The sequence below is a fragment of the Cnephaeus nilssonii genome (assembly GCF_951640355.1).
Source record: "Cnephaeus nilssonii genome assembly, chromosome: 11".
Taxonomy (NCBI): domain Eukaryota; kingdom Metazoa; phylum Chordata; class Mammalia; order Chiroptera; family Vespertilionidae; genus Cnephaeus; species Cnephaeus nilssonii.
In genome coordinates, this window is record NC_137082.1 from 18,258,812 (window position 1) to 18,284,886 (window position 26,075).

General features: G+C 44.0%; 1 protein-coding gene across 3 annotated transcripts in view; it reads left to right on the forward strand.

Moving 5' to 3' along the window:
- Positions 1 to 1,732: 1,732 nt before the first annotated feature.
- RRBP1 (ribosome binding protein 1) overlaps positions 1,733 to 26,075 on the forward strand; it is a 76,670-nt gene continuing 52,327 nt past the window's right edge. For 2 of the 3 annotated variants that reach the window (XM_079783508.1, XM_079783510.1), the window contains exon 1: positions 1,733 to 1,991. The gene's annotated coding sequence lies outside the window, so the exon portion shown is untranslated. The remainder of the gene's footprint in view (positions 1,992 to 26,075) is intronic. The other variant, XM_079783509.1, reaches the window with a different exon arrangement.

Sequence of the window (26,075 nt, forward strand, 5' to 3'; positions counted from 1 at the left end):
TTCCTTCCCATCCCATTTTTCTACCATTGTTTCCTGTGATCATCCCCAAAATGAGTCACTTAAACCCAAACCCTCCTGTCAGAATCTCTCTCTGAGAAAACCTAAACAGTAAATAAGATAAAGGAGGTCTCTGCCCACAGAAACGCCCTGAGGACAGTTGGGTCTTTACTGGGTCAGTGTATCACTCAAGGCTGCTTGCCTATAGGCAGGCACTCAATAAACACAGATGAATGAATTTCCTGTCTAAAACCCAGAGGGGGCAATTATTGTCCTAGAGGAGTTCACCCATTTTCAGAGATGTTAACTGGTTTACCCATGCTCAGTGAGAACTAGATGGTGGCATGTGCCAGCCAGAAGCTGGATTTCTTCCTTTCCTTTCCTTTCTTTCTTTTTTTTTTTTAGAAGCTGGATTTCTTGATTTTTATTTCAAGCCAGAGCTCGCCCCTGGAAAGCTAATCCAGGTTAATTCCCGTTGATTAATCATTAATATGCCAAGGAACTATTGAGATTAAAAATAGGAATGAACGGTTTTATTTCACCCCAGCCCCTCTTTATTTCAACAGCTTATATTTTCCACGTCTCCCTAATACCCACTGGTACAGTACCAGTAACAAAATGAAATTGGCCAAGAAATGGATATTAGGAGCAGGATTCTCAGCCACGGGGGCCAGGAAGGCCATTTGGGGGCAGATCAGGCTGCTGCAGGCCTTTTGGCCTCTCAGAAACCTTAATTTCAAAGACCCTAGCTTTGGACCAAGTTCAAAGAGCTAGGTTTAAGAGAAACTGATAAAATAGTTAAAACCCAGGTTTATAATGATCTTAATTAAAAGATTCATTTGGTTATTAAGAGAGGGTGTTGGCTTACATTGGGAAATAACGCCAAGTAATGAAGAAGTACTATTTGCTCAGTTTTCTGGGAAATGGGTGTTTTCTTGGGTCAGACCCTCTCTCCCTCCCCATTCAAGGAGTAAAAGCCAAAGGCGGCCTGTAATTATTACTCTGCCAGCTGTGGTTTGGATGAGATTATGCCTCAGTTGTACCCTCCCTAAAAATGAGTGCAATGACGTCCCCCTCCACTCCTTATGCACCTCTGGCCTTTCCACCCGATTCCTCTTATTTACTCAAGAAAATTATTTTTGGTGCTGATTGCAGTCTCTTTGAAGATAGATAGGGACTTGCCCCTCCCTAGATTGATCCCCAGCAGAGTCTGTCCTCACACCAGGGGCCCGGAGGGGGCGCTGTTCTGGGGGAAGTTAGTTGGGTTTAAATAGAGCATTTTTCCCGGTTGTTGGTGGGTTGTGCAGGGTAACACCCACTGCCATCTCAGTTCGTCGGGATTCAGGGGCGCAGGCCCAGTGCCACCGGGATTCGAACCTCCCACTGCCCGCCCAGGCAGAGCCCATTTCAAGTCAGCCTCAGGGAGCGGCGCCACAGGCCCACAGTGGGCGTGGGCGGTCGGCGCCCCCTCCCCCGTCTGGCGGTGCGGCCGGCCCCGTCCCGCCCCCGCGCGGGGGCCGAGCGCCGCGCAGCCCCGCCCCTCCCCGGCTCCGCCCTCCCGGTTCCCTGCAGCTCCTCCCCTCTCCCATTGGCCCAGGCGGAGACCCTCCTCTCTGCCCAATGACCGCCGCCGCTACTTGGCCTCCCGCGCTCTGACTGGCTGGCGCCTGGCGGAGTGGCGGGGCGCGGGCCAATGGAGAGAGGCGGCCCGATGAATGGCTGGCGCGGGTGGGGAAGGCAGGAGGCGGCGATCCCGGCGGAGGGGGCCGTTCGCCAGCTCCGAGGCAGAAAGTGCCACGACTCCACACGCGCGCACGCAGCCAGCTAGCGGCCGGAGCGGACGGCGGACGGGGCGGGCGGCGTCGGGGTCGCGGTGTCTGCAGCTGCTCGGGGGTGGCTTTTCGGCGGAGGCTCGGCCGGCTTCTCTCTCCCGGTTCCGCGGCGGCGACGCGGCTCCTGCCCTCACGCTCTCTCTCCCGCTTCTCAGGCTGCAGGTAAGAAACTTGGCCCGGCCCTGCAGCGGCGGCCACGGCGCGTGGGCCGGGCCGTCGGGGCGCTGGGGCTGGGGCGAGGGCCGGCTGCGCCGCGAGTGACACGTCTCCTTGGCGGCCCCTCCCCCGGCAGCGCCGGCAGCCGTCGCCGCGGCCGCGGCCCCTCAGGACCCTCGGAGTCGGGTCCGGCGCCGGGGGCGTGTGCCGGGCCAAACCCGTGCAGGGGCGTCAGCCGAGTGCGCCCCACGGTGTGGACTCAACGCTCCTCGCCGTCGGGGTGAGCAGCGGCGGCCCCGTGGTGCGACGTGGCGACCCCTCCCACTCCGCCGGGCCGTCGGGCCGGCCCGCGCGCTCCGAAGTTGGGCGAAGAAAGTTGTCGGCGGGGTGGGGCGGCGCACAGCTGGAGGAGGAAGGGGTTAAGTTTCGGGAAGCGGCCGGATGACGTTGCCGGGCTGCAGTCCGGACTGGAGAGGGTGGGGGGACGGGCGGAAGGCTGCGGAGGCCGGCCGGGGGGGAGGAGGGCGGGATTGAATGAGGGGCCCGCGGGCCGAGCGCGCCCGCCTGCGGGCTGCGGCCTGGAGGCGCTTTTAGGGGCCGTGTGGCCCCGGACGGGAGGGGCCTGGGACGCGGGGCTGCGGGTGAGGCCGTGCGGAGACCGAGGGCTGAACGGGGTCCGGACGCTCCGGCGGCCGCCGTGGCAACTTCCCGGAGTGAGGGAGGCAGCTCCCTGCTCCCCCTGGCGGCAGGGCTGGGGGCGCCCTTTTCCCCCGGCCGGGCCGTGCGGAGCTCAGCGCTCCGGCGCCCGGCGGGGGTACGTGGGCACCTTGGGCCCTGCCTGGCCCGCCCCGCCCGTGCCACGATGAATGGGCTGGCGGTGCCAGGCCCTGGCGGAAGCGGGCACCTCCGGCCCGGTCGGCCAAGCACGTTGGCACCCGCCCCGGCCGGCCAGGCTCCCGGGCTGCTCTCTGGGGCAGGGGAGGGCAGGCTGGGGTCCGCGCTTCCCTTTGGGGCTCCCCAGGTTACTGTTCATGTATGGTAGGTTGGGATGTTGAAATGGTTAAGGGAGGGGGTCTTCTGAAATCCCTGCACCGTTGAGGGTGACCTCGACCCAGCTGTTTCACTCCGGGTTCCACTTCCCTGTGTGAAAAACAGGGCTGCTGAGGTTTCTACTTGAGAAAATTTGTGCAGCACATGCATGGAGTAATCAACAAGTGCTGGCCGTTATTGTTGGAATGAGTTTTTAGGGGCGTGTGGGGCTTGGGAGGGAAGTGGAGTCGTTCTGGCTCCATCCTATTTGCTGCAAATGCAGGGCTGGATTCCACCCCTATGCCACCATGCTTAGGGTTTTCTTATCTTTAGCCTGGAGATAGTAAAACACACTCACAATTAGGAGCTGGGCAATCTCCCAGGCAAGTGCTGGATAAAACAGGGACCTTGTGCAAACAGAAGGCAGTTTGGCAATAACTCCTGGAGGTCGGAGGTCAGCAGAGACTAGGAAGCAGGTCAGAGGTCAGCAGAAACTAGAAAGCATCAAGAAAATGAAACTTTGAAGAGTTGTGAGCCTCCCACATCACTGTTTGCCCAGTGTGCTGGAACCTTTAGGGTGAGGGTGGCTGGCTGGCACTTTCTGGAATTTGGGCCTCACATTCCAGGCTAGAGATCTCTTCAAGAACACTGCTGCTGAGGATCCAGAGACCTGGGTCTTTGTCCAGCACGCCCAGGAGTAATAGCTGCATGTTTTACCCCGTCCCTATGCATTTGGGGAGCATGTATTCTCCACTGACCCTGACTCCTGCTTTACACTTTCCCTCTGTGTTAGTCCTCTTAACTAACTTCCTGTTAATCTGACACCAGGGAAGTCTTGGTGATCCTGCATCATGCTGCTTGCTTACTGTGGTGATGTCTCAGTTCCTTTATGAATTTTCCAAAGGTCAGCCAGACTATGGGTTGCCAACCTGTTTCCCTTTCAGAGAGTAGCTTCCGGCTCTGAGGTCCTGGAGATGCCACTTCCCTCTCTATTTAAGCAAAGAACAGAAAGTGGGGACAGACCTAGTAGGTTGTTTCCCTTTACATGGAACAATTTGAACTTGGCTTGCAGAGCTTCTGGGCCCTGTAGAGTGCAGGAGAACAGGAAAGGTGTCGATTTGGAAATAGAGGGTGTCCAGTGGGTAGAGCTAAAGACATGCTATAACAGAATTCTTTCATAATTGGGAATCGGCCTTTGAACATCTATAAAGAGATTAAGATGTTAGAGTGGTACTTTAGTGTCTTATTTTTTGGTGTTGGGAGGGTTTTAAATAAATCTGAAATCATTGAGTCACATTTGAGCAATTTTGTTCTTTGCTGAAATGAACCCTAAGTCAACAAGCTGCAGTAATTATAACACTATATACCATATAAGTGGTTGAATACAAGTGGTTTAATTGGAATATTGGTTTATTATATAGCAGGGATACCTTTTAAAAGTGACAAGACCTCATACTCTTCTTACTTGTTCTTTTATTCCTGGAAGCTTATACTAATAGGTGAAGGACACTTAGGCAGGGAGTCAAGAGTTCTTTTGAGACATCAGAATTTTCTTTGCTAAAATCTTGTTTTAGGGGGAAAAATGGTCCATCAGAATTGTGAAGGCAAGACTGTGTTATTTCATCTGTACATCTGGAGCTGCAATGGTTAAGGTCTGGCCTGTAACACAATAAAAGTTGACTAAATGAGGTAGACCACAATACTTATTAGTATAGTCTCATTAGTTGTTTCTTATCTCATTGGACAAATGAAGATGAGCCCAAGTTTATTTTTTAAAAGTTTAGAATTAGATTCCACAACTTGGACGTATATCTAGGTCTTGCAACAACCCCATTCTAAAGAGTAGGTATGGTTGTCCCTATTCTGTGGGTGAGATCATGGAAACTCAGCCTGTTAGGTGGTTGTCAAGTGAGTTCCCATTGCCCAGTTGCTGGGTGATGTGGGCAAAGCCTTCATAATGTTAACCTATCCTATATAATAAAACCCTAATGTGCAAATCGACCCAACAGCAGAACGACAGGTTGCTATGATGCGCACTGACCACCAGGGGGCAGACGCTTAATACAGGAGCTGCCCCCTGGTGGTCAGTGTGCTCCCACAGGGGGAGCGCCGCTCAGCCAGAAGCTGGGCTCACAGCTGGCGAGCTCAGCAGCGGTAGTGGAAGCCTCTCCTGTCTCCGGGGCAGCGCTAAGGAGCAGCGAGCCGAGTGGTAAGGAGCAAGGGGTCCCGGACTGCGAGCTGAGGGGACATCCCTCCCTCCCAAGTGCACGAATTTCGTGCACTGGGCCTCTAGTAGGTCCATATAATTCCACACTTGCTGGGACAGTAACTACCCAAGGGAGGACATAGAACTAGAAGATGTAAATTAAAAGCTTTAATGGAAGGAAGGTAGGGACTCAGTTGAAAATGTGGCAGTGCAAGAAGGTACTTTTAATTTCATTTCTCAAGCATCTTGTGTGCTGGACCTTCAAACACTATAAATACAAAGTTGTGATATCTAATTCTTGTCTGAAGAAGCTTCCATCTAGAAAACTGTGTTGTCTAATATGGCAGCCACAAGGAGGTATTTAAACTTAAAGTTAAAAATAAAATTTAAAATTCAATTTCTTAGTCATGCTACTCACATTTCAAGTATTGGTCGGTGGAGATTTAGATCATTTCCATCATCACAGGAAGTTCTAGAGATAGTATTCTCTAAACATTCAAGTCTCTCTGTTCCTTGGAACATTTAGACATATTTATACGTTGAACCATATGAAATTGCCCATTCTATAATAAAAAAGTTGACTAGTGGTAGTTCATGCACTTCAAACTAATGAGATATATCACCTTTAGAAAACATTACCAACTCTTAGGGTGCGTTGTAAATTGCATACCAAGAAAAAAAAAGGAGGTGGGTAACACAGATACCATAGTGGCTCTGCCTTGGAGAGATTCTTACCAATAGCATCAAAGCGATCAAACCAAACACACACAAAAATTGTTATTGGGCAAAAAGCATATGGTTTGTAGAGAAAGTCAATATTTAATTCTAAGTGAGAGAGCCTGGGCAAGAGGGCCATTTAGCATTATAGAAAATTAACTTGGGTGCTTTGTAGGAGGCAAATTCTGATGAGTCTCCTGAAACAGGTAACCTGACTCCAGGTCTGAAAAACCAGACATATCGTATATTTCCTTCAAGTGCTATAAGTGACACGTGTCTCCCACTAGCAATGGGAAACAACTTTATAAAGAAACTGTTGTCATTTTTACATTTAATTATGTTTGCAAAACTGGAACAGCTGCCAGTTCCCAAATCTTATGTTCCAATATACTGGCATTTTTATACTTGGCTGACATAAGTTGTTTCCTGGGTCAATGATTATTTGCAAGGCTCTATTATACTAGTGGGCTGATCTTGATACTCGGAGTAGAATAACATAAAACTAAAGTTAACAACCCAGAATGATGGGCAGCTACTTATTCTCTTCTTGGTTAGAGAGGAGGTCCACTAAGATTGTGCCAGAAGTTATGAGCTATTTATAGTGATAATGAAAATCATCTGCTGGCTCAAAAGCTGGAATAAAAGACTATTTTAAGCCCAAACCTTGAATTCCATAAACTAACCCTGATCGAGGTATGAGCAAACAAGATCTGCTTTGGACTGTCTTAAGGCTGGTGCCTTGTATGGACACCATATAGAACTTGGTCTGCACATGAGATTTTCTTGGTCAACCTCATGTTACTAAACAATTAAATCACCTTTTAAAAATGGAGAATTTTTTTTCATAAAATCTAGATTATTGGGCTCTCTTGGAAAAAATGGGAATTTCTGGCCACAGCAGGTCTGCCACCTTTAATGCCAACCATGGACGGTGGCCACCCTCTATGGTCAGGACCTGTGATCTCTTTCACCAACATCCTACCCTGATTTACATGACTTGTGTGGGTATTGGCTGTCCCTGAGAGGCCACTGTCTACTCCAGCATCAGAGAGCAAAGAGGAGTTGGACGGCACCTGAGTGGTCATCAGTGTCTGTTGCTGAGCTGTAGCTCTGGGCAGTGGGAGAAGCACTGGTTGGGGGTTTCATTCCCAGAAATAAGTAGTTCGACCTTGGACGTGACTTTTCTCTTCTCTGGGCTTTGGTGTCCTCCTCGTGTAAAATTAAACTAGGCCAGATGGCTCCATCTTTCAGGCCACAATCTTGGTTTATCCTTAACTCTGCTTTCTCATACTTGTATCCTGTATAATAGCAAATCCTGTCAGCTCTACTTTCAAATCAGAGCCAGAATTCAGCTATTCTCACTAGCACCACCCTGATCCAAATCCCTCTCATGTTGCCTGGGTTATTTTTTTTTTTATTTGATAAATATTTACTAAATATTGTTTTGCCTGGGTTATTTCATTAGCTCTGAAGTGGTCTACTTGTTTTTTGCTTTCACTCCCTGACTCTAGTCTGTTTCAAGAGAAAATCATGTCACTTTCCTCTTTAAGATTCTCCTTGGCCACTCGCTCTTACCATCTCCTTGCCCTCTGCTCCAATCACACTGGTCCCCTCTTTTTTCTCAGGCATGCTTCTGCCTCAGGGCCTTTGCACATGCTGTTGCTTTCAGTGGGGAGTTTCTTTCCAGATGGCCACATGGCTTGCTTCCTCAACCTTCTTCAGGTCTGTGAAGTGTTACCTCCCTGACCACCCTACTTAAAGTGACAGTCCCTGACAATCCTCACCCCTACTCGAGCTCCCTGCCCCACCTCTCTGCATGGTTTTCTCTTCATTATCACCACCTGACATGCTGCCCTTGGAGCATAAGCTCTACCAATGGAGGGATGTGTCTGTTTTGTTTCTCCAAGGTATCCCTAATGCTTGGAATAGTGACTGGCACACAGTAGGTGCCCATCCTTGCTGAACTAATGGAACGATGACTTTCTGCTTGTGTTCTATGAGTCTACTATTTAGCTTGAAGTCATCTGGATTCCTAGAGCATCAAGTATAAACATATTCCAAAACTAGGTGATTTTTTAATTCCTTCCAGCCTGGCTACAGTTGGGAAATTAACAGTTATACCCATGGATGGGTGCTCTCAAATGTGGACGGATGGTCCTGCTCTGCCAGCAGAGGCCAGGGATTTGAAGTGACCTTTAGGGGGAGGCTTGGGCGTTTGCTCTCTACCTAGGGCCCCAAACCTCCATGCTGGTTGTATTGATCTCAGTGCTACCTGTTCTACATAGTCCATCATTCACACCAGGATCTCTCAGCAGACTGGGCCCTTACCAGGTATTCACACCAGTTCTCTGAGAATTAGCTGATGAGCATTAGGTGGGGCTTGCAGGTGGACTTTGTGTTTTGTGGCATGAGTGTTCCATAGTGGTAGGAGGGAAAATTCATTCCTTGTAGCTGGGATTCCAGTCTCTCTTCTTTTAGTCAGACTAAGGAGTAGGAGATGTTGCTAAGATTAACCTTCTGCCTCCCCAAGTGGTGGTTTTCTTTCCTCTGGGAGAACTTGCCAGTGGAAGCCAAGGAACTAGAGGAAAATTTTGGGGGCAACTGATCTGGCAAGAGGCCATTCCAGGCCTAGCCCCCATCCATGTCTCTGCCTTTCTTCCTACTTTTGCTTTTAGGCAAAGAAATGAAAAACAGATAATAGATTCTTAGCTCTTTCTGACCAAAGAATCTGGCCTACTTGTTTTATGTGGAACACTCTCATCTGGCCTTAAGCCCAACTGGTATGTTTTTCTGGAACTTCTCATTCAGTTGTTAAAATGCACAACTCAGTACATCAAAAACTATTTTTTCTTCAATTAAGACTCATCCTGAATAGGAATTAGATGTAGCTTTATTTCTGTTGAATACATTTTCATTTCTTTGTGAGTTCTAGATATTTGTGGTAATTAGAAAGAATCTTAATTTTTGGAATTTAGTAGTAATCATGGTGATAGAGGGAAAGAAGGAGTCGGTGCTGAAGAATAAATGAATTGACACCCTGAATGAAAAGTCTCATTTGTGATGTGCCAAGGGACATTGAAAAAGTCAATTTCAGCTACGACTCTGAAGCCCAGCCACTCTTTTCTGTGTTATGTCGCTTTCCTCTTAAGTTGGAAGATCCTGAGCCTTACTCTGAACAGTTTGATTTTTAAAAGTGGTGAGAAGGATGGCACAGTGGACTTGGCCTCGGACAGTGAGGGTCTTGGGAAGATTAAAGTAGGATGTGACTGCCCACCTTGACCTTGGTTCTAGCTAAATCGTGTATGTGTGTGTGCACAGGTGAGGTCAGGGAGGTGGCAGGATTAAAAGTGGCTGCAACAGCCCTAACTGGTTTGGCTCAGTGGATAGAGTGTCGGCCTGCAGACTGAAGGGTCCCAGGTTCGGTTCTGGTCAAGGGCATGTACCTTGGTTGCGGGCACATCCCCATTAGGGGGCGTGCAAGAGGCAGCTGATTGATGTTTCTCTCTCATCCATGTTTCTAACTCTCTATCCCTCTCCCTTCCTCTCTGTAAAAAAAATCAATAAAATATTTAAAAAAAAAGTGCTGCAACAGATTCTCCAGTCATTAATGATGCCCCTCCTTCAAGATTCACATGATCATTTTCCTACCAGAGTTGGCATATGTGTACTATTTTTATTTTTACTAAAGTAAAAATGCAGTCATAGTCTGCGTTTTTACTTTAGTAAAACAATACAGGGTGTGCAAACATAAGTTTACAGTTGTTTGTATGGACAACCATATAATACAAGAATAAACTCTGTTTCACATACCCACTACTGTAAACCTGCTTTTGCCCATCCTGTATAAACTTTCTTTCACAAGCTAAACACCCTGTTTAACTAGCAGATCAGGATGTTCACACCCCATGCTGCCCCCTTCCACAGCTCCTCTTGTGCCCACTTTAGGTGCTGCCCAACCCCCAGGATATCTGCTGTCCTGATTTCTATCTAGCACACAGATTCATTCAGCCTGTGTTTAAACTTGATGTAAATGGAATCATATGGCATATGCTCTTTGGGTCTTTCATTGGTTATGTGTGAAGTTCATCTATGCTCTTGGGCTAGTTCATTCGTTTTTTATTTTTTGTTAATCCTCACCCGAGGATATTTTTCCATTGATTTTTAGGAAGAGTGGAAGAGTGAGGGAAAGACAGAGAGAAACATCGATGTGAGAGAAACACATAGATTGGTTGCCCCCTTCAAGAGCCCTGACCAGGGCCGGGGCTGGGGAGGAGCCTGTAACCAAGGTATGTGCCTTTGATCTAAATCGAACCCTGGGACCATTTGGTCTGCAGGCTCTATCCACTGAGCCAAACCATCTGGGGCGGCTAGTTCATTTTTGTTGTGTAGTACTCCATCATGTGAATGCATCACAGGTTATCCATTTCACTATGGATGAATACTTGGATAGTTTCTAATTTGGGACTTGTAAATTACATTACAGAATACAAAGTCTTGCCCCTGACTTTGGTGACTACTTGTCTACATTTCCATTGGATCTCTTCCTAAGAGTGGGATTTTGGGACCACAAGGAGACATATGCTTAGCTTTAGAAGGGAGTGCTAGACTTTTTCCCAAAGTGCTGGTACTAGTTTATACTCCCACCAGCAATATATGAGAGCTTGGAATATATTATACAGTAGCTGACTTTAAAAATGAGTCAAAATGAAGTTTAATTTACCATTGCTGTTAATAAGAAATAATTCTCATGCCGTAGTTCTCCTTGTCAGAGAGAGAGGAAGGTTTGACTGCAGAATTCCTTAATCAAAGATGGGCCTTTGCAGAGGGCTTGTGAAAGAGGGTCAGATTTTATTGCCTCTGAGCTAATGCTGCCTCTTAATCACAAATCTGAGCAGAAAAGGCAGTTTCTCTTGCTGTAGTTAAATAAGGGAGAAGGAGCTCAGCTGTGCTCTGGTCTGGAGATTTGAGTTGTTCTTCACATGCTCCTCCCCACCCAGGTTAATGTAATTACTGGAATATTAAGTGAATTTCTTAAAAACAAAGGAGCCATTAGTTGGATACTAGAGGTCATTCAGTTCTGGCCCACAGTTTCTAACCTGAAAATCTGCACACCTCCTGTTCCTGGAATCCTTGTGCAGAGCCCAGGGTTGATGTTATAGGACACTGTAGGCTCCACTCCTCCTGGATTGTTGTATATTCAGGTTTGGCTTTGGAAGGCTCCCTAGCACAGTCACATCTGTCATGTAGCAGGGATGATTTCCTTTTTCTTTTAAAAGTTGATTGGCTGGGATTTGCTTTGGAAAATCCAAATGTCAGCGTAAAGAAGGAAAGGGGCACTGTATTTCTGGTGATAGGGTTGACTGGGTAAACTGACGGGTTGGGTGGGGCAAGTACTACATAACAGATACAGACATCTTCTGAAAGCATTGAATGACTTGGAACATATTGAGGAAAATAGTGAGGAGGCTGAAATTTCAGTAAAAGTGGAGTAATCCTGGATAGTATGCACAACCCTGAAAACACTGGGCAAACTGAGTTTTGATGGTGTCTCTGGGCACAGGGGAGGGGGCAGTATGATGGAAGACCCTCACTTTTAGAGTTGGAACCACAGAGGGCTCCCATGTGTTCAAGGTGAAGGCAAGTCAGGAGTAGGCCCATTCACCTGCTGCGAAGTTGAACTCACAAGTTTCCCCTCATGCAGATCCCATGACCCTAAGTGGTAAGAAATTCTCAGCCAATTTTTAAATTCTTTATTTTAGAGTTTACTTGGACAGATAGCACTCCTGGGCCAGTCCACCAACACACAGATCTTTGAAGGACTATACCTTTTTTCTAGGCTCAGTGAATTCCCAGGTATCTATGTATATAAAAGCCTAATATGCAAATTGTCCCCTTGGGAGTTTGACCAGGAGCTTGCTCACTGTGATGTACGCTGACCACCAGGGGGCGGCGCAGAATGAAGGAAGGCCCCAACCAGCAAGCCAGCAGCCAGCAGCTGGGGAAGGAAGGCCCCGGTTGGCAGCTGGAAGGCCCCGATTGGCCCTGATCGCTGGCCCTACCCATGTACGAATTTTGTGCACCAGGCCTCTAGTGATTTATAAAGGAAAATGAGGATACTCTAGTTAAGAATAACTTAACACAAATAGTGCAGAGCACCGTGAATGAGGACCAACAGAAAGAAATCTGTGAGAGCACGAGGTAGTTTTAAACCAATTTTAAAGAACACTTCTCACTATTCTTAACTTTATAGACAAGCTTGAAAATCCCTACAGGGGAAAGTAACTATCAAATGACCTTGCAAGTTTGAAAAAGGGATCAGGGTACAACTAACTTCTAGACATGAGCAACTTAATAATTGTAATTATAGACTCACAGATTAAAGAGAATAAATGAAGTAGAAGTTAGAGCAGAAGAAAATACACAGATTTCATTTCAGAAAATCCAATAGATGAATAATTTGTAGGCCCTATAGAATCAGGGAGGATAGTCTGAAAAGTGTGTTTAATTGGGGTTCCAGGAAGGAAGAGAGATTATGGGACACAGTCAGAATATGATGAGATAATGATTAAAAGTTTTATAGAACATATGAGACACCCATCCCCCAAAAGAAAAAACAAAACCCACATATAGACAGTGTAGTGATTGATACATCAACCAAAGGAGAAAAATCAAGAGAGGATGAAATGAAGGTTACTTTTAAGACAAAAAGCAAGACAGTTTTTCCTAAATAAAATTCTCATGGATGTTCCTGGAAGGAAAGTAATGCTAAATGGGAAGAGTGAGATGTAAAAGCAATGAAAAATAAAGAATGTGGCAAATACTTTTATTTGGGCAATTCCAAGCAAATGTAAAAGACTAATAATGTTGGCAATGAGGAGGAGGCTGAAAAACAGGTAAGATTAAATGTGTATAAACAATAACATTGAATTAGTGCAGAGGGGTAAAGTTTTGTTTAACTTGGTGAACTCTGCATGTTATTTTTTAAAGGTTATTCCTAAGGAATAGAAACAGCATATTCTGTGATAGTAGAGGGAGGAAATTGAATGATTTAAAAACAATAAAATAAAAAGAGATAAAAAAGGAGATGAAAAAAAATGCCAGGACAGTGGGGGAATAGCACAAAATAAGATGATATAGTAAAAGTCAAAATATATTAGCAATCATGTTAAATGTAAGTTTACTAAACACTCTAGTTAAAACAAAGATATATCAGATTTTAAATAGACTAACACAAAAAAGTTAGAGAAAAGGTCACTTCATTGTTATAAAAGTTCAATTCTGCTTAAAGATACAGCATTTTTAACTTTGCATCTTATTAACATAATCACAAAAAATACAAAGCAAAAATTGACAGGACTACAAGAAATAGCCAAATCTATAAACATAATAGAGAATTTTAGCACATCCTCTTAGTAATTGACAGCTAAGCAGACACATAAATAAATAAGGATTAGAACTTTGAACAAAATTATGAATGTGGTCTATGTATGACTGTTATAAATAAAACACTGCAGTCAGCTAATACATATTTGACTTCAAAATTTTTGAAAGATTGGCCACATCCAGGACTTTAAAGTAAGTCTCAATAAATGTCAAAGGATTGAACTTATCTAAAGCAGGTAGTACAATTCAGTTAAATTAGAAATATGAATGAAAAGATAAATAAAAAAATCTGTGTATTTGGAAATTTTTTAAAAATCTGCTTCTAGCTCAACTGGCGTGGCTCAGTGGTTGAGCATTGATCTATGAACCAAGAGGTTACAGTTCGATTACCAATGAAGGTCATGCAGGAGGCAGACAATTAATGATTCTCTATCCTATATAATAAAGATGTAATATGCAAATGGTCGTTATGCCTTGAAGCGTAATGACCAACTGTGTAACAACCGGATCACGGATCAGCAGGAGGGTGGGGCAGTAAGCTACAAGTGGGCTGCGGCGAGCTACTGGCAAGCTACTGGTGCACGAATTCATGCGCAGGGCTAGTAGTCATTGATGTTTCTATATCTCGCTTTCTTCCCTTTCTCTCTGAAATCAATAAAAAATATATGTATTTTTTTTAAAATAAAAATCTGCTTCTAGTATTTACTGTAGGCCCCCAAAAATAGAAATGTTTTGAAGTGAATGATAATAAATACTACATATCAAAACTTATAGGATATAGCTAAAGTATTATTTACAGAAAAGTGTATAACTTTAAGTACATACATTAAAAAAAGAAAAGAAAAATAATTGAGCTAAATAATAAGCATCTCTTTCCAGAAATTACAAGAGATAAAATAAAGTTAAAGCAATCAAAGGGAAGTAACAATATGAAGAAATTAATGAAACAGGAAACAAACATACAGTAGAGAAGTTCAACAAAGTAAAAACGTCATTCTTTCAAAAGATGAATAATGTCATATATCAAGCAAAATTGACCAAAAAAGGGGCATAAATAATTAATATAAAAAATGTAAAATGGGACTTTACTACAGATGTGGTTAACATTGGAAAAGTGTGTAATTATTATGAACAACTTATGCTAAGTAAAAATAAACCAGTGTTATTTGTGTTCATTAAAAACATCTGAAAGATCCAGAGGAGGGGGTGCTGTGCAGAGAACGCTTCTTTCTTATCTCCCTGACAACATAAATAAATTTCTAGGGAAATACTGTTTATCAACACTGAGCCAAGAAGAGAACCAAGAACCTAATAAAAAAGATCTCTACAAAAAGCCTCTAGCAAACATCATACTAAATAGCAAGACACCTAAATATCCCTTTGAGATAAGAAAAAACAGGATACCTGCTGTTATTCCTTCTCTCTAGCACTGTGTGGGAGGTCCTATCCTGTGCAAAGTTCAGGAAAAGTGAAGCAGAAGATATGAAGATTTAATCTACAGATATGTTACTAGAATTAGGCAAGGTTGCTTGGGGGAAAATTAGTTACATTTCTATATACCGGCAACAACAGAAAATGAAACTTATAAAGAGAAACCATTGGCAATAGTGTAGGAACTATGAAGAACCAAGAAATAACTTTCTAAAAGCATGTAAGTCACTGCAGTGCATTATTTTCCTTTACCAGGATACTTGTGTTTTTCTGGATCTGGTACTTATAACCATACTAGAGGCCTGGTGCATGCAATTCATGCACTGGGGGTGGGGGGGAGGTTCCTCAGCCTGGCCTGTGCCCTCTTGCAGTCCGGGAGCCCTTGGGGGATGTCCAGCTGACAGTTTCGGCCCGCTCCCCGCCACCGCCGCTGCATTAGCCAGCCGTGAGTCTGGCTTCTGGCTGAGCAGCGCTCCCCCTATGGGAGCGCATTGACCACCAGGGGGCAGCTCCTGCGTTGAGTGTCTTCCCCCCTGGTGGTCAGTGTGCGTCATAGCAACCGGTCGTTCCACTGTTCGGTCGATTTGCATATTAGCCTTTTATTATATAGGATAAATGAGTGACTCCTATCCTGATGTCATTTAGTAGAGCCTTCATTCAGTTGATGTGCTGAGGTTTGCTTGGTGGATACAGTACAGAAGAGACTGATCTCTTCTTTCTGGGAGCCTAATGTCTACTGCAGTAGGAATTCTGTTGTGGGCTAGCACATCTTAACTGTTCAAGTCCATTTTGAGAAGTCAGGATTCTTGATTTCTAACTGGTAGGTATGTTGTCTTCATAAATGAGGTGAAGCCTGTAAGCTTCTTTCTTATAAGCTCTCAGATTTAGGCCTATTTAAGTACCTACTTTTCCAAAGACTGTTATTGTGGATAAATACAAAAAACATGTCAATTCTTTATTTTTTTTTCCTTAGGCATAGAAATTGAATCTGAAATGGCCGATGAATAAGCAAAGGCTTATAATAGAATACATTTCTATTTTTAGTGTTTAAGCCTTTCTTTAAAACGAGTAGCATTGTTTCTTTAAAGTAGAAAGCTATTTCCATCCTATTAAAGCATGAAATAAATTATTTCAGATCACATCTTTTAGTTACAGTATTTCAGTTTCTTTGGGTTAAAAAAAAATAAGAGATTATGCTTAAAATTTTAAATCAGATCTTAAATTTACCTTCTCTATTTAGAAATGTTAAAGTGAATAAACATGCTTTTAAAAACATAGCTGAGCTTATAAGGTAGTAAAAGAGATTGTCAGAGGCCATCAACCAAGGGTGAGGGGAGTGACTGGGACCCAGGAGTAAATTAACCCTGGGGTATGGGTAAGGTGTTGTCAGCCAGAGTTTTCTTGGGTCTTAGGCCTTTGACTTTAATGTCCAGGTGGTGACAGGGGTTTGTCTAAGGTGGAGAGTGGGACTTGAGTCTCTCTTCATACATCCAAGTAAAGCCTGCACCCTTGAAGGTCCACACCCTCAATGACAGAACCGATTAGTGGCAAGGGGTGGTAACCTGTGGAGCTTAACTGTTTTGTCCCAAGGCTGGGGAGACAAAGTCTCCTGAGAATATTAACAGGAGGTCCATGCTGGTTGTAAAAAAGTAGTCTAGACCCTGGTTTGAAGCAAAGATAGAACAGCTCTGCAGAAACAGCTCCACAACTGAGCCCTGACAGGATTGCCACTATTAAATCCCACTAAAGATATGATACAAAATCATTATTAAAGGCATAAAAGTAGGTAATGAAAAACATTAATGGGAAAAATAATACTAGGGGGAAAAACAAGATGACGTAAAAAAACAAATAGAATAAGTTAAAGGACTAATTATACAGCTGGTTAGATTCAGCTGAAGAGACAATTGGCGAAATGGAACAAATGTCTGAGGAGTTTTCCCAGATGGTATAGCACAGAGAGATTGAGGTCTAATTAGTTCTATCACAAAGAAACAGAGACAATAAATTTTTCAAATAACTAAGTGGTTAAAATTTTTTCAGAATTGATGAAAAATATGACTCCTCAAACTCAGAAAGCACAACAAGCCCAAGTAAGATAAATAAAAATACATCGAAAATTATTTTGCTTAAATCCTTAGAACCCTAAACATGGATCTTAATAGTAGTGAGAGATTTTTAGAAAGGTATTATAAAGAAATGACATATTGACTGACAGCCTGCTTCTCAATAATAGCTACCTTTCACCCCCCACCCTCCCACTCCCCACCTCCAAAACAGAGGACAAAATATGTCTTCAAAGCAGTGAGAGAAAATAACTAGCAGCTTGGAATGCTATACTCAGTTAATCCATTCAGTTTCTTCAGGGCTATAGGACTGAGAAAGTTCATCAAGAGATCTTTGCTGAAAGAACTGGTCAAGGATATACTTTGGGTGGACCCAAAAAGAAGGGAGTGAGATGCAAGAAGCATTGATGAGCAAATAAATTGGTAATCATTTGGGTAATATAAACATAAGCTATGGTGTACCATGGCAGAAAAGCGGCTCACATGAGATGAAAAGGTACCAGACTTCAGGCCTTCTACAGGTCTATTGGGGAAGTGACTAGAGGCATTGGTGAAATGTCAGATATGATTGTTAGGAAAATGCATGGGTAAAAATCATATAAATTATAATTTTAATAGTCATTAAAAAATAGAAAGGGAATGTATAACTTTGTACACCATAGCAGAAAAGAGGTATGACTTAAATAGTCCAATAGAATGCAAAAAAGGGAGAATAAGCAAAGAAAAGAAAGTATTGTGAATAGGAATCGCAAAATAAGGGTATAAATAAGTCCAGTTATATAGGAAAGCATAGTAGATATTGATGAACTACATGTACTACTTAAAAAGACAATTTGACACACTAGTCTTAAAATTTAGGCAATATGATATTTAAAAAATGAAATATATTTTTATTGATTTAAGAGAGGAAGGAAGAGGGAGAGAGAAGGGAACATTAATGATGAGAGAGAATCATTGATCGGCTGCCTCTTACATGTCCCCTACTGGGGATCCAGCCCACAACCCGGGCATGTGCCCTGACAGGGACTGAAACTGTGACCTCCTCATTCACAGGTTGATGCTCTACCACTGAGCCGTACCGGCCAGGCACTATATGCTACTTTTAAGAGTTCTACTTAAAATATATGAAAACGGAAAGATTTGAAAGTAAAAAATAAAAAAATGATTCCAGGTCCATATTAACCCCCCAAAAGTGGGTATAACTTTTAAGATAATCAGACATCCTAGACTTTAAATGGGGAAAAAATTCATTGTAGGGATAAAGACCATCACTATATAATAAGGGGAAAATAGCAGCTACTTTATCAGGAAGATGTAACAATTCTGATCTCATCTTCACCTAATTCAATGCCCTCCAAATAAAGCACAAATTGATAGATTCCCAGGAGAAATTGGTAAGTCCATGTTCATGGTAGGGGATTTTTAAAGCTGTCAATAACTATTAGATTAAACAGGTTCTGTAAAAGATTATTAAGCTTAAACTAAGGATACAGTGGAACCCTTTACTCCATAGAGTACACACATCTTTATAAAAATTGATCACAATCTAGCAAAACTTATCAAATATCATACTCCAAATCGGTGTTTTTCAAACTATTGAGTTTCAAAGACTATTTAGTTGGTTGTGAAAAACCTTTAAAAGATTTTTGATGGCAGAAAATACCATTGTATCCCACATACTAATACTGAGTTATTGTTTCATGAAAGTTTTATTTATGTGTTTATATATATATATACATATGCATGCACATGTGTGTGTGTGTGTCCATCCTGGGTCACATAAAAAATTATTTTTATGGATCATACAGAACAAATTCTCTGATGACAGTGCGGTTAAATGAGGAATTACCTATGATAGTTCAACCTTCACATTCTCAGAAAGTTAATGACACTACCACCACACAAACCTAAAAGATCATATGGGAATTAGAAAATACTTAACTACTGAACAATAATGAAAATACTGTGTGTTGGAGCTTGTTAGGGTGAAGCTACAATAGTACTTAAAGGGAAATTTATTGCCTTAAAGATTTGCTACAGAACAAATAGGCCTAAAAATTAATAAATGTAATATCAAGAAGTTCGAACAAAATAAACTAGTAGAAGCTGGAGGAAGGAATAATGAGAATTATATAGCTTGGATCACAAACCCAAAAGCTGGTTTAGGAGTTGTCATTGATATTGAATCAGCAATTTATAATAGCCAAGACACGAAAACAACCTTAGTGTCCATTAACAGATGAATGGATAAAGAAGCTGTGGGACACACACACACACACACACACACACACACACACTGGAATGCCATCCTATCTAATAAAAGAGAAACATGCAAATTGACTGTACCTCCGCTACACCCACAAGTCACACCCACCAGCCAATCAGGAGCAAGTATGCAAATTAACCCAACCAAGATGGCGGCGGCCACAGAACTGGAGCAAGCAGGAGGCTTGGGTTGCCCCCGGTGATGGAGAAAGCCAAGCTTCCCCCGCCCTGGCCTGCCCTGGCCTCTGCTCAAGGCTACAAAGTTTCAATTATAGAAGATAAATAAATCCCAGATACCTGCTTCCAGCCTATGCTTGGGTCGCCGGGGGGCGTGGCTGGCCTGCAAACCACCAAAGGCCCCTCATCCAGGTGGCCCCTCGCCAAAGCCGCCCCACGCCCCAAGGGAACCCCCACCCTGATCCGGGACACCCTTCAGGGCAAACCATCTGGCCCCCACCCGTGCACCAGGCCTCTATCCTAGCTAATAAAAGCAATATGCCAATTGACTGAGACTCCCAAACAAAATGGCTGCCCCCATGTGGACACAAGATGGCTGCCACAAGATGGCCAGCAGGGGAGGGCAGTTGGGGGTGATCAAGCCTGCAGGGAAGGGCAGTTGGGGGGGACCCAGGCCTGCAGGGGAGAGCAGTTGGGGGGGGACCAGGCCTGCAGGGGAGGGCAGTTGGGGGGACGCAGGCCTGCAGGGGAGGGCAGTTGCCCGGGGGGGGGTACCAGACCAGCAGGGAAAGCAGTTAGGGGCAATGAGGCTGGCAGGGGAGGGCAGTTAGGGGCAATCGGGCTGGCAGGGGAGGGCAGTTAGGGGCAATTGGGCTGGCAGGGGAGCAGTTAGGTACCAATCAGGCTGGCAGGGGAGTGGTTAGGGGGTGATCAGGCTGGCAGGCAGAAGTGGTTAGGGGCAATCAGGAAGGTAGGCAGGCGAGCAGTTGGAAGCCAGCAGTCCTGGATTGTGAGAGGGATGTCCGACTGCACATTTAGGCCCGATCTTACCGGACCTAAAAGTGCAGTCGGACATCCCTCGAGGGGTCCCAGATTGGAGAGGGTGTAGGCTGGGCTGAGGGACACACACCCCAGTGCATGAATTTCGTGCACCTGGCCTCTAGTCCTACATAATAATAGACAAATATGCAAATTGACCATACCTCCGACACACCCACAAGCCACGCCCACCATCCAATCAGAGCGAGCATGCAAATTAACCCAAACCAAGATGGCTATAGCCACAGAGAGCAAGGTTTCCTAGGTAACAGAGGAAGCCAAGCTTTCCACCTGCCCTTGCCAGGCCTAAGCCTCCACTCAAGCTACAAAGTTTCAATTATAGAAGGTAAACAAATTCAAACAAATGGCGGCAGAATGGAGCTTGAGAGAGCAGGCCAGGGTTGCCGCTGGCAACAGGGGAAGCAAAGCTTTCCGTACACCCTGGCAGGGCCCACCCGCTTAAGGCAACAAAGTTTCAATTATAACCCCAACAGAAATGGCTGCCGGCCTCGGAGGGAGCCCCAGGCTTGGCTCCGCTCCAGGCTACAAAGTTTCAATTGTAGAAGGAAAATAAATTCCAGATACCAGGGCCTCCGCCCGGGTTCCCAGGGGGTGTGGCCGGCCTGCAAACCATCACAGGCCCCTCGCTCAGACCGCCCAAGCCCCAAGGGAACCCCCACCTGATCCGGGACACCCTTAAGGGCAAACCAGCTGGCCCCCACCCCTGTACCAGGCCTCTATCCTATCTAATAAAAGAGTAATATACAGATTGATCATCACTGCAACACGCAATATAACTGCCCCCATGTGGTAAAGATCCTGCCCCCATGTGGATATAAAAGAGTAATATACAGATTGATCATCACTGCAACACACAATATAACTGCCCCCATGTGGTAAAGATCCTGCCCCCATGTGGACACAAGATGGCCACCACAAGATGGCCAGCAGGAGAGGGCAGTTGGGAGGCACCCGGCCTGCAAGGGAGGGCAGTTGAGTAGGACCAGACCTGCAAGGGAGGGCAGTTGGAGGTGATCAACCCTGCAGGAGAGGGCAGTTAGGGGTGACCAGGCCGGCAGAGGAGGGAAGTTGGGGGCAAACAGGCTGGCAGCAGAGTGGTTAGGGGTGATCAGGCTGGCAGGCAGAAGTGGTTAGGGGCAATCAGGAAGGCAGGCAGGCAAGCAGTTGGGAGCCAGCAGTCCTGGATTGTGAGAGGGATGTCCGACTGCCCGTTTAGGCCCGATCCTGGTGGGATCGGGCCTAAATGGGCAGTCGGACATCCCTTGAGGGGTCCCAGATTGGAGAGGATACAGGCTGGGCTGAGGGACAACCCCCCTCCGTGCACGAATTTCATGCACTGGGCCTCTAGTCTATATATATAAAAGCCTAAGTGACTGAACAACTTGTCGACCAGCCACTATAATGCACACTGACCACCAGGGGGCAGATGCTCAATGCAGGAGCTGCCTCATGGTGGTCACTGTGCTCCCACAAGGGGGTGTGCCACTCAGCCAGAAGCAGGGCTCACGGCTGGTGAGCGCAGCTGCTGTGGTGGTGGGAGCCTCTCCTGACTCCGCCAGTGCTACCGAGCAGCGGCAGGTGCAACAGGCTGGGATGAGCGCGAGTGGCACAGTGCCCAGCCCTGGCTCGGGCTCCTCCCTAGCTGCCTGCCGCTCCTCCCTTGGCGCACTGCTACATCCCTCGGGGGATGTCCGACTGCCGGTTTAGGCCCAATTCCGTAAGCCAGGTGGGGATTGGGCCTAAACTAACATTTGGACATCTCCAAATGGGTCCCGGATTGCAAGAGGGTGCAGGCCAGGCTGAGGATCCGCCGCTCCCCCTGTGCATGAATTCATGCATCGAGCCTCTAGTTCAGTTATAACCAGGAAGAACTTCTGCTTTTTGTGACAACATGAAATGATCTCCAAATCTTAACCAAAAAATCTCATCTCATAGAAAAAGTGATTAGATTTGTGGTTACCATAGGCAGAAGGGAGGAGGAAGGGGAATTGGAAGAAGGTGGTGAAAAGGTACAAACTTCCAGTTGTAAGGTAAATAAGTACTAGAGATGTAAAGTACAATCAATGACATGATGACTGCTGCATGTTACATATGAAAGTTAAGAGAGTAAACCCTGAGTTCTCATCACAAGAAAAAAATTTTTCCTCTTTTTTGTTTTTGTATCTATATGCGATGATGATTATTAACTAAACCTATTGTGGTATGTCAGTCATTTCATGGTATATGTAAATCATATCATCATGCTGTACACCTTAAACTTATACAGTGATCTATGTCAATTATATCTCGAAACTAGAAAAAAATGGAACCAGTTAAAAATGAGCTCTAACTCCCCCTACCCTCCAAAACAGATGTGGAAACACCAGAGATCTGACAGTTTTACAGGCAAGTTCTTCTAAATCTACCAAGAACAGAGTGAAAGGGATGATCTTTAGCTCATTTTATGAGACTCAAGTGACCTTGCTACCAAGACTATATAAGAACAGTCTGAGAATGACCTCTAAGTCTCTTCACTTAAAGGAAACACATGGAAATCCCATATAAGAATGTGAGCAAAACAAGTCTAGTGATATATTAAAAAGGGCTCACCATCAAGAAGGGTTTATAGTATAAGAACAGTTTTTGAGTGAACATAATATATATTACTGTAATGCAATCCATTTCATATTAGAGAAAATGTCAAGTGATAAAGAGAAAGCATTTGCTAAAATTTAGTATCCAGTTGTTAAAGAAAAGATAACTAGGAATGTAAGATAGCTCAACCTGAGAAGACGCTTCTACCAAAAAGCTGTTGTCTAATAGTGAAACGTTAGGAAGTGGCAAACTCAGGGATGAGACCAGGAAGCCCCCTCTCCCACCCTGTCAACACTGCTGCAGAGTTCTCTCAGACAAGAAAAAAGACGAGGGAGACTATGGCTTAGAAACAACATTTTCTTTTTTCATAGGTGATTATTTTTTAAACAAAGAAAATCTACAAACTCCCATATTTGACAATAGTTTAGCATAGTATCTGGATAAATGAGTGCAAGAATGAATAACTTTGCTGATTGTCTATGGCTAGAAGTAGAAAAAGTAATTTACAAAAGATATATTTTTTAGTACATTAAAAAAAAACAATAATTTTAATTACAACAAAAAAGATGGGTAAGAATTATAGGGAAGACCTTAAAAAGCTACTCGCAAATTTAAAAGAATGTAGAGCTTCATCATACTATATTCATTTACGAGAAGCTCCCATAGTGTGCAGGGTTAGTTCTCCTTACGTTCATCTGTAAATTCAGTGTGATTCAAATAAAAATCATAGTAGAATTTTTTAAAGGGAATGCATAGGTCAAGAATGTGTGATGATGCAGGGCATAGATAAATATACTGGTGGAACAAAGTGTGAATCCAGTAACAGATCAGGGCATATTTCAACTTGATGGGACAGAGGTTGAAGATAGAAACAGCCAGGAAATGGTGCTGGGTAATTAAACTGATGGGGGAAAGTTTTATCATGATTTCCTGTCATATGTCAAAGTAAATCCCAGGTGATTAAAAAACTACCTATGAAAAGCATTACTGAGGTTTTTAGAAAAAAATATAACTTGTAAACAGTAAAATGACTTCTGTCATAGTGGTTGTCTCCCATCCCAATGGTTGGAACCTGAGTGGCTGGGTGATTGGGTATAAGGGAGATTTTTTACTTTGTATGAATATTTTTGTGTGCGTGCAAGTTTTCTGTTTTTATTTTGTTGATTTTTTGTGTGCGTGCAAGTTTTCTGTTTTTATTTTGTTGATTTTTTAGTGAGAGAGGAAGGAAGACATAGAAATATTGATTAGTTGTCTCCTGCACCCACTTCAACCGGGGATGGAATGTGCAACCTGGGTATGCGCCCTGACTGGGAATCTAACCTGTGACCTTCTGGTGCACAGGGCAATGCTCCAACCAGCAGAGCCACATCGGCCAGGGTTGTATTGAGTTTTGACTCATAGAAATGTATTGCTTCTACCGAACATAAATGAGTAATTATTTAAATTTGAAGGATAGTGACACTGTTTTCCTTTTAAAAAAGTGAACATTCTCTTTATGACTCTGAGGAAGTAGCTGTGAAACAAAAATGACAAACCATAAGGCAAATATTAGTAAGTTGGACTACATTAATAGTGTAATTAATAGTTGATATATTATACATTGGTTGGAAGAGAAACCACAGATTTCAGCACAACTAAAACAAATGATTAATATAAAATATGTAAAGGTCACCTACAAACAGGAAAAAAACTGATACAAAAATGGGCAAAGGGCTATGAACAGTAACATAGTAAAGAAATCTGAAAGGCAGTAAACAAGATGCAGTGTCACATTCATTTGATTGGCACCATGTCTCTAGTTTGACTACAGTAGGAAATGTTGGCAGAGATGTGGGGGGCTTTGTGTCACTGCCCCTCTGGGGAGCAGTTTGGCAACATCTGGCATACAGCCTTGTCCACCCTGTGACCCAGCAGGTCCAGTTCTAGGTCTGTCATAGAGAAATGTGTACACAGGCACAGAGAACCTGGGAAACGTGCCACACTATAGTTCTGTGTGAACAGCATAAATTTGTAAAACCTGAATGCCTGTCATTTCCATTTCCATTTGTGGTCTAGTTACATAATGTACTAGTAGGAATTAAAATGAACTAAAGCTATGTTTATTTATGGAAATAAATCTCAAAAACTAAGTTTAATTTTTAAAAAATGTCCAATAATACCTGCAGTAGTGTCATTTATATAACTCAACAGTACTTAAAGCTACACTATATTTTATTTGTTGAGACATGTTTGTAATGTAAGCATAAACATGTATGCATCTGCTACATTCCAGGTGCTGAGAGGGAGAGTTTTATTTTATTTTAAAACACATTTTTATTTCAGAGAGGAAGGGAGAGAGAGAGAGAGAGAGAGAGAGAGAGAGAGAGAGAGAGAGAAACATTAATGATAAGAGAGAATCATTAATGATAAGAGAGAATCATTGATTGGCTGCTTCCTGCATTTCCCACACTGGGGATTGAGCCTGCAACTCGAGCATGTGCCTGGACCATGAATCAAACTGTGACCTCCTGGTTCATAGGTCGATGACGCTCAACCACTGAGCCACGCTGGCCAGGCCAAGAGTTTTAAAAATATCTGAATATTTTTAAAATAGCCCTGGCCAGTGTGGGTCTGTTCCATTCCTGGTCAGGGTACCTACCCAAGTTGTAGGTTTGGGCCCTGGTCCAGGCACATGTGGGAGACAACCTATCAATGTTTCACTTTCACATTGATGTTTCTCTCTCTTTCTCTCCCTCTCATTTCCTCTCTCTCTCAAACCAATAAAAGCATGTCTTTGGGTGAGGATTTTAAAAAATCTATAAAAATCAGAAGTAAATGTTGTAAAGTGTTTGGATCTGATAAACCTTTATCAGAGGCAGTAGGGTGGTAGGTAAATGGATGTTCATGATATTTTTCTTAATCTTTTGTATATTAGTGATGCTGATACAACTGTATCTGTAAGGGACTCTATTTCATTGTCATTCTGTTTTAGTTTTGTGCCTTACTTGTGGGTAATCTTGTGCCCAGGAAATCTATCTGGGGACTTGTTCTCTGTGATACCTCCTGCCCCATGGTTTTTCTGAGAGCCAACATGTGGCCCATGACAGAATAGCTCATTCGTTAGTGATGAGACGACTGAATTGGCCAAATCGGACTAGACTTGTCTGGCTACATGACTTAGATATATTCCATGTATGAAGAATTTGGGGTTTCCACTTTCTTTTGTCCCCTAAATCCTTACCCCCTAGGAACAGAAGAAAAGCCATTCTCTCAGGACCCTCCAGGTAGGCCAGTGAGTTTCAGCCAGCTGAGCTTGCGAGTGATCCCCAAGCCTCTGGATGGCTTCCTGCTTCCTTCCATCATAGGGCCTTCACCTTTCTACTTTACACTCTTAAGTGTACTAGCAATAGTAAGTAAAAGTAC